We start from the raw sequence: 10749 nt of genomic DNA, 5'->3' as shown, positions 1-10749 counted from the left end.
GCGGGCTCCCGCGAGGGCCTGCGTGCGCCCCGGGCGGGGTCGGCGGGGCTGACGTGCGCCCCGTGTGTGCGTGCGCAGGGACACGCGTGCCGGCCCCTAGAGCCAGCCAGTCTGCTGGAAATCCCGCCGGGTTGAAGCATCCGGGGCGGGAGCGTGCTCCTGTTAGCTGAGCGGTGGCCCGGGGATCCCCTGCGCCAATGCAGACACGCGGGGTCCTGGGCCTCCTGCTCCGCCTCGCCGCTGGAAACAACCGCTCCGCCCCGGAGTTGATGTGGCGAGTGGCGCTGGACCAGCATCTAGCTTGGGTGGACGAGATGACCCCCGACCCCCTTCCCCAGCAAAGCCCGCGCTGGACTTTAAATCAGGCTCTCGGGCCTGGCTGTGGACAGTCCCAGGCCCGGCTCGGGGACCCGGCGCCCAGGCGGCGCGGATACAAAGCAGCCGGCACGACTGTTGCTCCTCGGCTCCCGACACAGTGTATCCGGCGCCACCGACCCTTGCTCACGCTGCTCCAGGCTCACAGAGCCTTGCGGTGGCGAAGCGCCGGGAAAACACCTGTGCACCGAGTTTGCACTTCAGATTAGCAGCTTTCCCCGGTAACGAAGCTGCCAGCAGCCATTTTCGGAGCATTTGAGAAGTGAAAAAAGCAAAATGCGTTTTGCAAGAACGTCTTCTGGATATCAAGGCGCGCAGGAGGTGCAGCAGGTTCCGGCCAGCGAAACTGCGTCCATCCGGGCTCTCCCTCCCCGCAGAGCTCGGTTAAAGTGTCTGCAGTCACCCCGCCAGGCATAAACTGGGGTCTCCACCACCACTGAGTGTCAATGGCATCCTGCATGAGGCCCACCCCAAGCTGACTTTAAGAATTAATGAATTCGTGGCTGAATAAAAGTTCTGCACATCCTTTGCCTTCAGTCAATGTTCTCCAAGACTTGAGGCGTCTAGCGCGCCGGGTAGAGGAGGCTCCGGACGACAGACACAGGACGCTTGGTTCACAACCAGCCGCGGCACAAATTAAAGGAGTAGGCGACTCGGGCCGTGCGAAGAGGCAGTCAGGACAGACCGCTGGAAAGAGTCGCAGCTTAAAATGGGAAAGTGACAACTGGTGTTCCAGTGGAGGTGGGGCGTTGACAAAGAGGGGAGCTTATGGGAGCGGGGAGTGCAGACAGGGTGCCCTGGGCCTGCAGGATGCTCTGGTCTGGTTGAAAATGTGACGAGTTGCTCCTAAACCCCTTGAGGCCTTGGCGAGTGGAGGACGGATGCTAGGACTCTCCCCAGTCCTATGAGCTGCTCCACGGCTGTGGGGACTTTGAGTCACTTACTAACTGTGCGACCATGCACAACAGGCCCGACATCTCAGCTTCCCAACCTGGCCATCCCCATCCCGCACACCAGGGCCCCAGCCCACTCGGAAAGGTTTGGGCAGCGAAAGCCCCTGAGTCACCTACAAGTACAATGAGGCAGAGTTTGGGAGGACGACCTCGGGGACACAAGTGGCTTTTGGGGAAGATGGGACTCTGAAACCTCACAAGATCTAGGAGCAGATGACACGCGCTGAGTCAGTGAAGCCCAAGTGTGATTCTGAGACCAAATATCCAAGGTGCTCCCTCACCCCAGCACCTACCTCCCTGCCAGCCTCCCTTTCAGGACCCTGAGCCTGAGGCGAGTTCCCCACGCCCCACCTACCTTCTGGGACTCCCCTACGTACCAATTTCAGATTAGTCGCTTGAGCACCCTTTGAGTCACTTACTAACTGTGCAGCCATGCACAACAGGCCCGACATCTCAGCTTCAACCTTAGGGGGTTGTCGTGAGTTTAAAATGGATTGAATAACAAGTAAGCACTCAGAAAACAGTAAAGAAATCAACTGGGTACGTGGAAGGACTCAGACCCTACAGTCAACCAGTCCCCACCACAGTCCTGAGGGAAGAGCTGAGCCAAGGCAGCTTGTCCTACCCAGCTTACCGGCCCTACTCTAGCCCCACCCCCACTCTGGCTGGGGGAGGGCACCTGACCTGAGACTGGCCAATCAGGTCCTCTCTTGTAAATTTGAACTAAGAAACCCAAATCAGGTCTAACAGTTTTTCCTTGGGGGAATGACCCTTTTCCCTCTCTCAGTCCACAAGCCTCCATGGAGCTGACTCCATCCCTGACTCCACGGCCATACTTGGGGGTGGCCTGTGGCTCAGCCTGATCAATCAGAACACTGCACTCTCCTGGCCACCGGGATGGACCAATGAGATGTGGTCAGACTTCCTGGACTATTGAAATAAAGACTTTTAAAAGTGAATCCAACCCAAAAAAGAGAGATGGACACCAGGTCCTGGGGACATCATCTGGATCCAGCCAGGCCTCAGGCTGTCCTGTGCTCTCCAGCTGTCTAAGCTGAAAATTCCATTATTGCTTAGTCCACTTGGGAATAGGTCACTTCCAGGTGCTAATTCAGTCCTGCTCCCTCCTTCAAGAAGAATGATGTACAACATCCAGAGAAAATGAGATTTATCTTTTATTTTTAATACTAGAATGGTTGACTGGTGTAAAATATTTCATTTTAGGCAAGTTTATTATATCTAACTTCCAGCCACAGGCCTCCTACCATATAAATATATAGTTATTGACCAAGAATCTATGTTGAAACACTTCCATGCTTCTCTTTTCAGGACCAGATGTACCTCAACATGATTTCTTAATATTATCTTTGCCAAGGAACCAGAACTCGAAGATAAGGTCTATGAAAATAGAAACGAAAGATGTAATTTATGTAAATTTTTAAAGAAAAAAATATTCTACTTGTAACCAGCATCCATGAATTGGAGTGTAAAGCTGAACTGTCATAAAACCTAACCTTTCTGACCATTTTCCAGACTAGAGGGTAGGTAGGAGGAGTTGAGACTGAGGATGTGTGGTCAAGAATCTCAGGCCAGGCTCTCCATTGTGCCCTGACACCCATCATCCAGGGAAGGACCTGGCCAGGCCTCCAGGTTTTGAGTGACAGAGCAGTAATCAGAGTAATCACCTGGGGAAACAGGATGGAAACTATCCCAAGGTAAGCGTAATAAAAAATTTTCTCCTGCAGATCCAAAAACATGAGGTGCCCTAGATCTAAAATAGTTCCAAGAAATTTCAACATCTATCCATGTTTAGTGTGTGTGTGTGTGTGTGTGTGTGTGTGTGTGTGTATGAGATATTGGAAAGAAATGCATTAAGTATTAGTTAAAATTGTGTTGCAATTTATGGGACTAAGTGATTTTGTTCGTTTGGCCCTTTCTATATTTCCCAAACATTCCTTAATGAGGATATAATAACTTTGCTATAAAAAGAGAGAGCTTTTAATTTTTAAGAAAGCCAACTGAGGTCGATTGGGAGAGGTCGTGTAAACTGATGGAGTCCCGGAAAGCCATTAGGCAATGTAATAGACTCATAAACTGACTTCCTCTGACCTGTTCCTGGGAACCTACGCTAAGGCAATGACCCCAAGTGTGAGGAATGCTAGCTTCAGGGAGGTGTATAGCAAGCAGCCCAGGATGGAATACAGCCTGATTTCCAGCTTGAGGGGATTCAAGCACATCCCCTCTATGGATTCAAAGCCTTAAGGAAAGAAGGTTTTAAAAAAAGACTTTCTGTGGGGAAATATTTCTGTTACAATGCTAATTTAGGGCAATCATATATTCAGTATTAATGCAACCACAACATTGAAAACTAAGAAGACAAACTTTAGTAGACAGAATGATGACTTCCCATAGACATCCACACCCTAATCATCCACTTATAAATGTTACTTTACATGTCAAAGGGAATTTAACAGATGTGATTATGTTAAGGATCTTGAGAAGGAGAGATTAACCTGGATTGTCCGAGGGGGCCCAATGTAATCACAGAGAAAGGCAGTGAGAGCGAGAGAAGGCAATGTAACAGAAGCAGAAATTGGGGAGGGAGGGAGAGAGGGATATAGAAAGAGATTGGAAGATGCTACACTGCTGGCTTTGAAGATGGAAGAAGAGGCCGCGAGCCACGTGATGTTGGCAGCCTCTTAAGCTAGAAAAGGATTCTACCCTCAGAACCTCTAGAAGGAACCAGCCCAGCTAACACCTTCATTTTAGCTCAGTCGGAATGATTTTGGACTTCTGATCTCCAGAACTGTAAAATTATAAATTTAAGCCACTAAGTCTGTGGTAGTTTGTTATAACAGCAATAGGAAATGAATACACAAACCTCTGGAAGACAATATGATAAATGATTTGTTAGAATGGTGTCTTACTCAGGCCCCTATACCGTATACTGAATGGTTTAAAAAGCAAACATTTATTTCTCTCAGTTCTGGAGGCTGGAAGTCTGAGGTCAGGGTCAGGTTCTTGGTGAGACTGTTCTTCCTGGTTATGGCTTCATATGGTCTTTCTCAGTGTGTGCACAGCTCTGGTGTGGGATTGTTTAATCTGCCTGGGTAGTAAAAAAATTGAACCGCACCCAAAGAGAGATCTGGCCTTTACCCTCAGCATCTGGATAGTAATCTCTAAGCCCTTGCAATGTCATGCCAGATAGGAGTATCTTTATTTAGGGTGAGGGCCGGCCACACTGGATAAACTAACAATGTGATTTTAGGGTGGGGGTTTTGAGTCACACAGTAACAGCTGGAGGGGCTGGAGGCTGATATCAGCTATGTGGACAGTTGACTTCAGAGCCCCAACAAATCTCTAGACACTGAGACTCCGGTGAGCCTCCCTGGCTGGCAATATCTCATTTGTATTGTAGCGCATCATGGCTGGAGTTCATGCTGTCTGTGACTCCACTGGGAGAGGACAGCTGGAAGCTCCATGTTTGGAACCCTCCAGGGCTCTGCTCCATGCATCGCATCTCTTGGCTGATTTTAATCTGCCCTCTTTTCTTGTAATAAACTATAACCGTGAGTGTAACAACCCTCAGTGAGTTCTGCGAGTTCTGCCAGTGAATTATCAAATTAAGGTGGTTATAGAGACCCCCAAACTTGCAGTTGGGGTTAACAGTGGGGGTGGTCTTATGGACTGCACTCCCTCTGATACTGCACTGCCCCAAAGCCACCCCACCATCCCGCCACACACACACACACACACACACACACACACTCATCCTGATTTCTCCTGGCTGACTGAGGTCTGCTGTCACACTAGGCATCTGCCATGGCAGAGACCACACGGTCTGCTCATTCTCATCCTCCGAAGGCCCCTTCCCGAAGCTGGAGAGTAGCTGCTTCCTCACTGGCTCCACCGCCAGCACCTCCTCCTCTGTCCTGGCTAGTGGGAAGGACTTTCTTTCTGATGTAGGCAGTGACAGGTAGACAGAACAAATCAGCAGCCCAGGCTGGCTATTGAGCCCAAGGGTCCATGCCATTGTCCTGACCCCAGCTTCTCATACCACTCCCCCCACCCCCACCACGACCTACTATGGAGGAGAGATTGAGGGAGGGGAGCTGACCACCAGGGTTTTCTCTGGAAATTCCATAGCTTTCCTACAGCTTGTTTGGTCCCTCCTCCCTCTAACACCCACCATCTCTCCCAGCTGCCCAGGTGGAGACTGTGGAGCTACAGACACAGCCCTAGATGCCAGCGTCAGCACAGCCCAAGGAGGCAGCAGCCTCAGCTGCCTCTCAAAGTTCAGAAGTTTCAGGTTAAAATCTAAACTTAGCACCCCTGCTGCCCTGAGATTACAAAACAGGTTCTTCCACCACTCTTATGTAAGAGGATTAGGCCCTTTATCCCTCCTTTACGCTTCCCAGCTCCTCCTCACCCCTGGGAAAGTGCTCTCTTCCCCTCCACTGTGCCAAAGGCTCCCCCACATCAGGGACCCCACCCCTTCTCTCCCTGTGCCACAAACGCAAACCTCATAATTCCATACACAGTAAACCTGAAGAAGGAGAGAACCCGGTTTGCTTCCTCCCTGCCTGGCGTTTGAGCATGGTCCTGCCCCACCACAGCGGATCGGACCACATGGCCTTCCCATGATCCTGAGCATCGGGCTCCCCAAAAAGTAAGGAAACATGCCTATTTTCCAGGGATTATAGAACAGTCTGCTTGTTTACAAGGTCCTCTGAGGGAAATAAATAAATAAAGCTACCAAGGTCTTAAGAATCACAAGGTGGTCTAAAGTTAAAACCAGCTCAAGAAAACCCAAACTTAGAACCCAGAATGGCAAGGCGATGTTTCTCAAAACGTGGTGCACATGGGAATCCCTGGAGGGCTGGGGGGCTGTACAGGCAGTGGGGCCTCGCCCCTCAAGGTTCTCCACTAATATTTCTAGGGTGGGGTCATCACCTGCATTTTTCACAGGGAGCAGGCTCAGAGAAATCCCATTACTTTACATAAAACCTCACAGAAAGAAATTCAGAGCTTGGCTGCTCTGAACACCAGCTCCTTGAGGGATTGGAGAAAATCAATTCATTCAGAAGATTTTATTTACGCCCCTCTTCTCCAAGATCTAGCGTCTCCTGTGTATCGATGAGGCATAAGTCAATGGGAGGAGGCCTCACTTGTGGCCCTTCATCCTGTCCTTCCCACTCAGAGTTCATTCATTCAGCCAATATCCATTGCAGATGGCTAATTTCCAGACACTGCACTCAGAGCTGGGGATATAATATAATGATGGGTGGAAACAGATACCATCCCTTCTCTGTGGAGCAGACAGGCTTTGTTCAAATCATCACACAAATAAACATGGAATGATGAGCTTTGATAAGTGCTATGGAAGAAAGTTTCTTAGAAACATTGATTCATTCAACAAATATGTATTGAGCTCCTACCATGGGCCAAGCACTCTTCTAGGTGTTGGGAACTCAGGAGTGAGCTAAACAGACACAGTCCCTCTCTTCTCGGTGCTCACTGTCCCATGGACAAGACTGACAGCAGATAAATATGGACTATGATGTCAAGTGCTGCTAAGTGTCCTGTAGAAAATTAAAGCAGGGTTGGGGTAGAGAGCAATGGTGGGGGGCAGTCAGGGAAGGCTTCTCCAAGGAGGTTACTTCTGAGCAGAAATGAATGAGGTGAACCAAGTGAGCAAGTGGATATTTAATGGAGGATCTGACCACAGGGAGGTGGGCATGGAAGGTCATTTGCAAAGATGGTGACCGATTCCTCCCATCCACTCCTCTCATCAAGAGGTGGAGTCTACTTCTTTTTCTGTTAGAACTGAGCTGGCCTGGGGCTTCCTCTGACCAGCAGGATGTGGTGAAAGAGATACCATGCCAATTGTGGGCCTAGACCTTAGAAGCCAGGTAGCTTCCATTCGCTATCTTCTGTAGCCCCAATCCCCCCCACCCCGCATAAGAGGTTCAACTACCCTTCTGGAGGGAGAGGCCCCACTGCCTCCCCACCCTCACCCCTACCCCCAGCCAGCTTAGGTACCAGATATGTGCATGTAGCCATCTAGAACATTCCGGCCCTGGCTCTCAGCTGAATGTGGCCACAACTGTGAGCCCAGGCAACAGCACATGGTACAGAAGAACCATCCAGCTGAGCCGTTATGCTGGCCCAGGCTTGGGAGGTAGGACAGCTCAGCCCATGGTGAGAGCAGCCACGGAGGTGGGGAGAGTGGGTGAGACAGATTGAGTGTGAGGTATAGAACCTGCAGGGCTCAGTGATGGAGAAGATATTTCTGGCTACATAACCAAGGGCTGGCGCTGTCCCCACTGAGCTGGGAGCACTGAGGAGTGGCAGGTGTCAGGAAAGATGGCGAGTCTGGGTCTGACCTTTGGAAGTGCTAACCTTCTGCCTTCTCCTCCAAGCCCAGCCTGGGGGAGATGGTTGCCTCTGGGATCCCCACCAGGCTGGCCAAGGGGAGTGGTTGGGGAGCGAGAAGCTGGGCATTGCTCCAGTCTCAGGGTCCCTGTTCCGACACACACCCTTGAGGGCCAAGCCCCAAATCAGAGGGCATCTGAGGAAGAGAGGTCATGGCGTCTGTAGGAAAAAGGGAAAGGGAAATACAGTTGACCTGATTTTTCTCAACTAGTAGTAGTACATCATTAAACATTGGACCAAAATGATAGAAAGATATCCCCTTCCCGCTGACTCTCTTGGTTGCTGCACACCCTGGATGGCCTTGTTTGGTACTTCCCTGGCCCGGTCCATGGGAGAGGCCCTTACCAACAGCCCAACTGCAGCCTGCCTGCTAGGAAAGTTGCTTCACTGGGGCCCAGGGCCCATTGGGCCATGGGTGCACTTCCACCTTTCACCAACAAGTGGCAGCACACTCTGTGCCTGTCACCCAGAAACACTGAATAATGAATTCTCAAGAGAGCTTCTGCTGGTGACAGGCATCAGTCTCCCTCATTTACATCCCCAGCTCAACTTCCTGCAAAGCCTTCAGGCCCACTAAGGTACTGGGCTGATTTTCTGATTCAACCCTAGGGCAACCCCCAGGTGGCATGTGGTAACTTCTGGAGATATTTTTAATTGTGACTACAGGGAAGGATGTGCTTCTGGCAAATACTGGATAGAGGGCAGAAATGCTGCTAAACATCTTACTGAGGGCAGCTCCTGCAAAAAAAATTATCTAGCCCAAAAGATCAACAGTGCTGAGGTTGAGAAATGCTGATTTAATCAGATTCTCAAGAGTCGATGGCCTGTGAAGTTCTAGACATCACCAGGTCAGGGGCCAGAGGACTAGGCTGATCCCTGACCTCCCCCTGACCCCGCCACTAGCCATGAGAGGCCTCCCAGTGTCTCCTTCACCTGCAGCATCTCTGTCATCCTTCCCTCAGACTTAACCTCATTCATGCCTCAACAGTTCCTGAGCGGCAAGCATGTCTCGACCCGAGAGAGACACAGAGGACAAAAGCAGACGCTGTCCCTGCCTTTGTTCACAGAGCTCAGAGGGAGAGACAGCAACGTATTTGCAAACGTGACAAGTGCCACGGGAGCCAAACGAGGTGCTAAGATGCCAAATAATACAGAAGGGACCAACTTTAACCAAGAAGATTGGAAAGACCTCTGAAGAGGTAAGAGTTGAGGTAAGTAAGGTCTAAAGGAGGAATGACACCTTTATAGAGAAGACAATGTAACCAACAGTAACATGCATTTTTTTAAATTACTCACAATCCTCTCCCCACCCACACACCATCACTACAACTCTGCTCTTTTTTGTATAATAAATCCATCTCCAGATCTGGTCCATGTGTTGTTACAGCATTTCAACCATCTCTCAGGTAAGTTTTTTCTCCCATGTTCATGTTACTACGTAGTTTGGTGATCATTTGTAACAAGGTCCAATGTTTCAGTGTCGCGAGGATTATCTAAAATGGTTCCTCAATTGTTCATTTCTATGTGAAAAGGAACATCCACGTAATCTAATAGAGCTCCAGGAATTATACTCAGCACACCAGTTTCTCTGGCCTGGAGTTGCCCTCCCCTCTTCCCTCCTCTGAGTGTACTGAGATGGGTGAGATGACCACCATCTCATGGTGGGGAGGGATCTTGAGGCCTGGAAATCTGCTGGGCAAACCTGACTGCACATCGGGGAGCATCAGGGAACCTCGGTAAAGTATAGATTCTGGGGCCCCGCCCCTTTGCCCAATCAGCGTCTCGGGTGTAAGCCAACATGGAGAGTTTAGAATAGGTCCACTAATTCTTTCCCAATCCTCCCTTCAAAAGCTGGATCCTGACTCCCCTCCTCTTGACTGTGGACCAGAGGATTCAGCGACTTGCTTTTAATGAAAAATACACCAGAAGTGATGCCATGTAAATTTCAAGGCAGGTCAGCACAGCAGTGTGGCATCGGCCCTGCTCTCCCGTGGGTCACTCACTCTGGGGGAAGCTGGCAGCCAGGTCATAAGGACACGAGAGCATCCCTGGAAGAGGCCTCGTCGGGAGGAACAGAGTCATCCTGCCAGCAACTGTTTCGTTTGTCTAGAACAGTCCCAGTTTTCACACTGAAAGTCCTGCATTCCAGAAAACCTCTGAGTCCTGGGCAAATGGAGATGACTGGTCACTCCGTCAGGCAGCACCCACTTTCCAGCCATGTAAATGAGCCACCTGCCAGCCAGTGCTCCTGCCCCAGCTGAGCCCCCAGGTCATCGCAGCCTGAGCCAACAGTCCACTGCAAATTCGTGAGAGGCTTTGAGCCTAATAACACGACGGAGTCGCTCTTGGACTCCTGGCCTACAGAAAGTTTGTGAGATAATAAAGGCTGATTGCTTTAAGCCTCTGTGTTTCGGGATAACTTACTATGCAGTAATAAATAATACACTCGGAACCCTGTAGTTCATCACACTCTTGGGTGGTTTGGTCTATGAATCGGCATTTGTGGACCATGGCTCTGGTCTTATTCCCAAAAGCAGCACTTTCCAAAAGAATTGTCCTCAACGGAAGAACGGTTGTGTAGTCATGCTGCCCAGGGTGGGCTGTCACTAGTCAGATGTGGCTACTGAACAAGTGTGGCTGGGACGACGGAGGAACTCAACTTTTTGGTTTAATTTGAATGAATGCAACTTCAAATTTAAATAGTGCACATGTATGATTCTATTTATACAACATTCTCAAAATGATAGAATTATGAAAAAGGAAAGCAGTTAGAGGTTACCAGAGGTCAGAGACAATGGGGGTGAGGTGGAGGGGTGCGACCGTGAGAGGGCAGCATGTGAGATCTTTGTGGTGATGCGATAGTTCTGTATCTTGATTGTGGTGGTGGTTACACAAATCTACACAACCAAGAAAATGGCATAGCGCCGTACACATCAAGTATACCGACATCAATTTCCTGGTTTTGATATTGTGCTACGGTAATGTA

The 10749-nt window shown here is 49.9% G+C and overlaps 1 protein-coding gene and 1 long non-coding RNA gene across 2 annotated transcripts in view; one reads left to right on the top strand and one right to left on the bottom strand.

Moving 5' to 3' along the window:
• VDAC1 (voltage dependent anion channel 1) overlaps window positions 1-6228 on the bottom strand; it is a 31467-nt gene extending 25239 nt beyond the window's left edge. The window contains exons 1-2 of the mRNA XM_015598178.1: window positions 6222-6228; window positions 5484-5485 (exon numbers count right to left, since the gene is read on the bottom strand). The gene's annotated coding sequence lies outside the window, so the exon portion shown is untranslated. The remainder of the gene's footprint in view (window positions 1-5483; window positions 5486-6221) is intronic.
• Window positions 1796-10162, top strand: LOC112471919. The gene is made up of 3 exons (XR_003043458.1): window positions 1796-3043; window positions 8831-9169; window positions 9615-10162. It is a non-coding gene; the product is annotated as an uncharacterized LOC112471919 (long non-coding RNA).
• Window positions 10163-10749: the final 587 nt, after the last annotated feature.

The sequence above is a fragment of the Pteropus alecto genome, unplaced genomic scaffold (assembly GCF_000325575.1).
Source record: "Pteropus alecto unplaced genomic scaffold, ASM32557v1 scaffold78, whole genome shotgun sequence".
Taxonomy (NCBI): domain Eukaryota; kingdom Metazoa; phylum Chordata; class Mammalia; order Chiroptera; family Pteropodidae; genus Pteropus; species Pteropus alecto.
The sequence above is the reverse complement of the archived record's forward strand: the minus strand, read 5'-3'. Positions and strand labels throughout refer to the sequence as shown.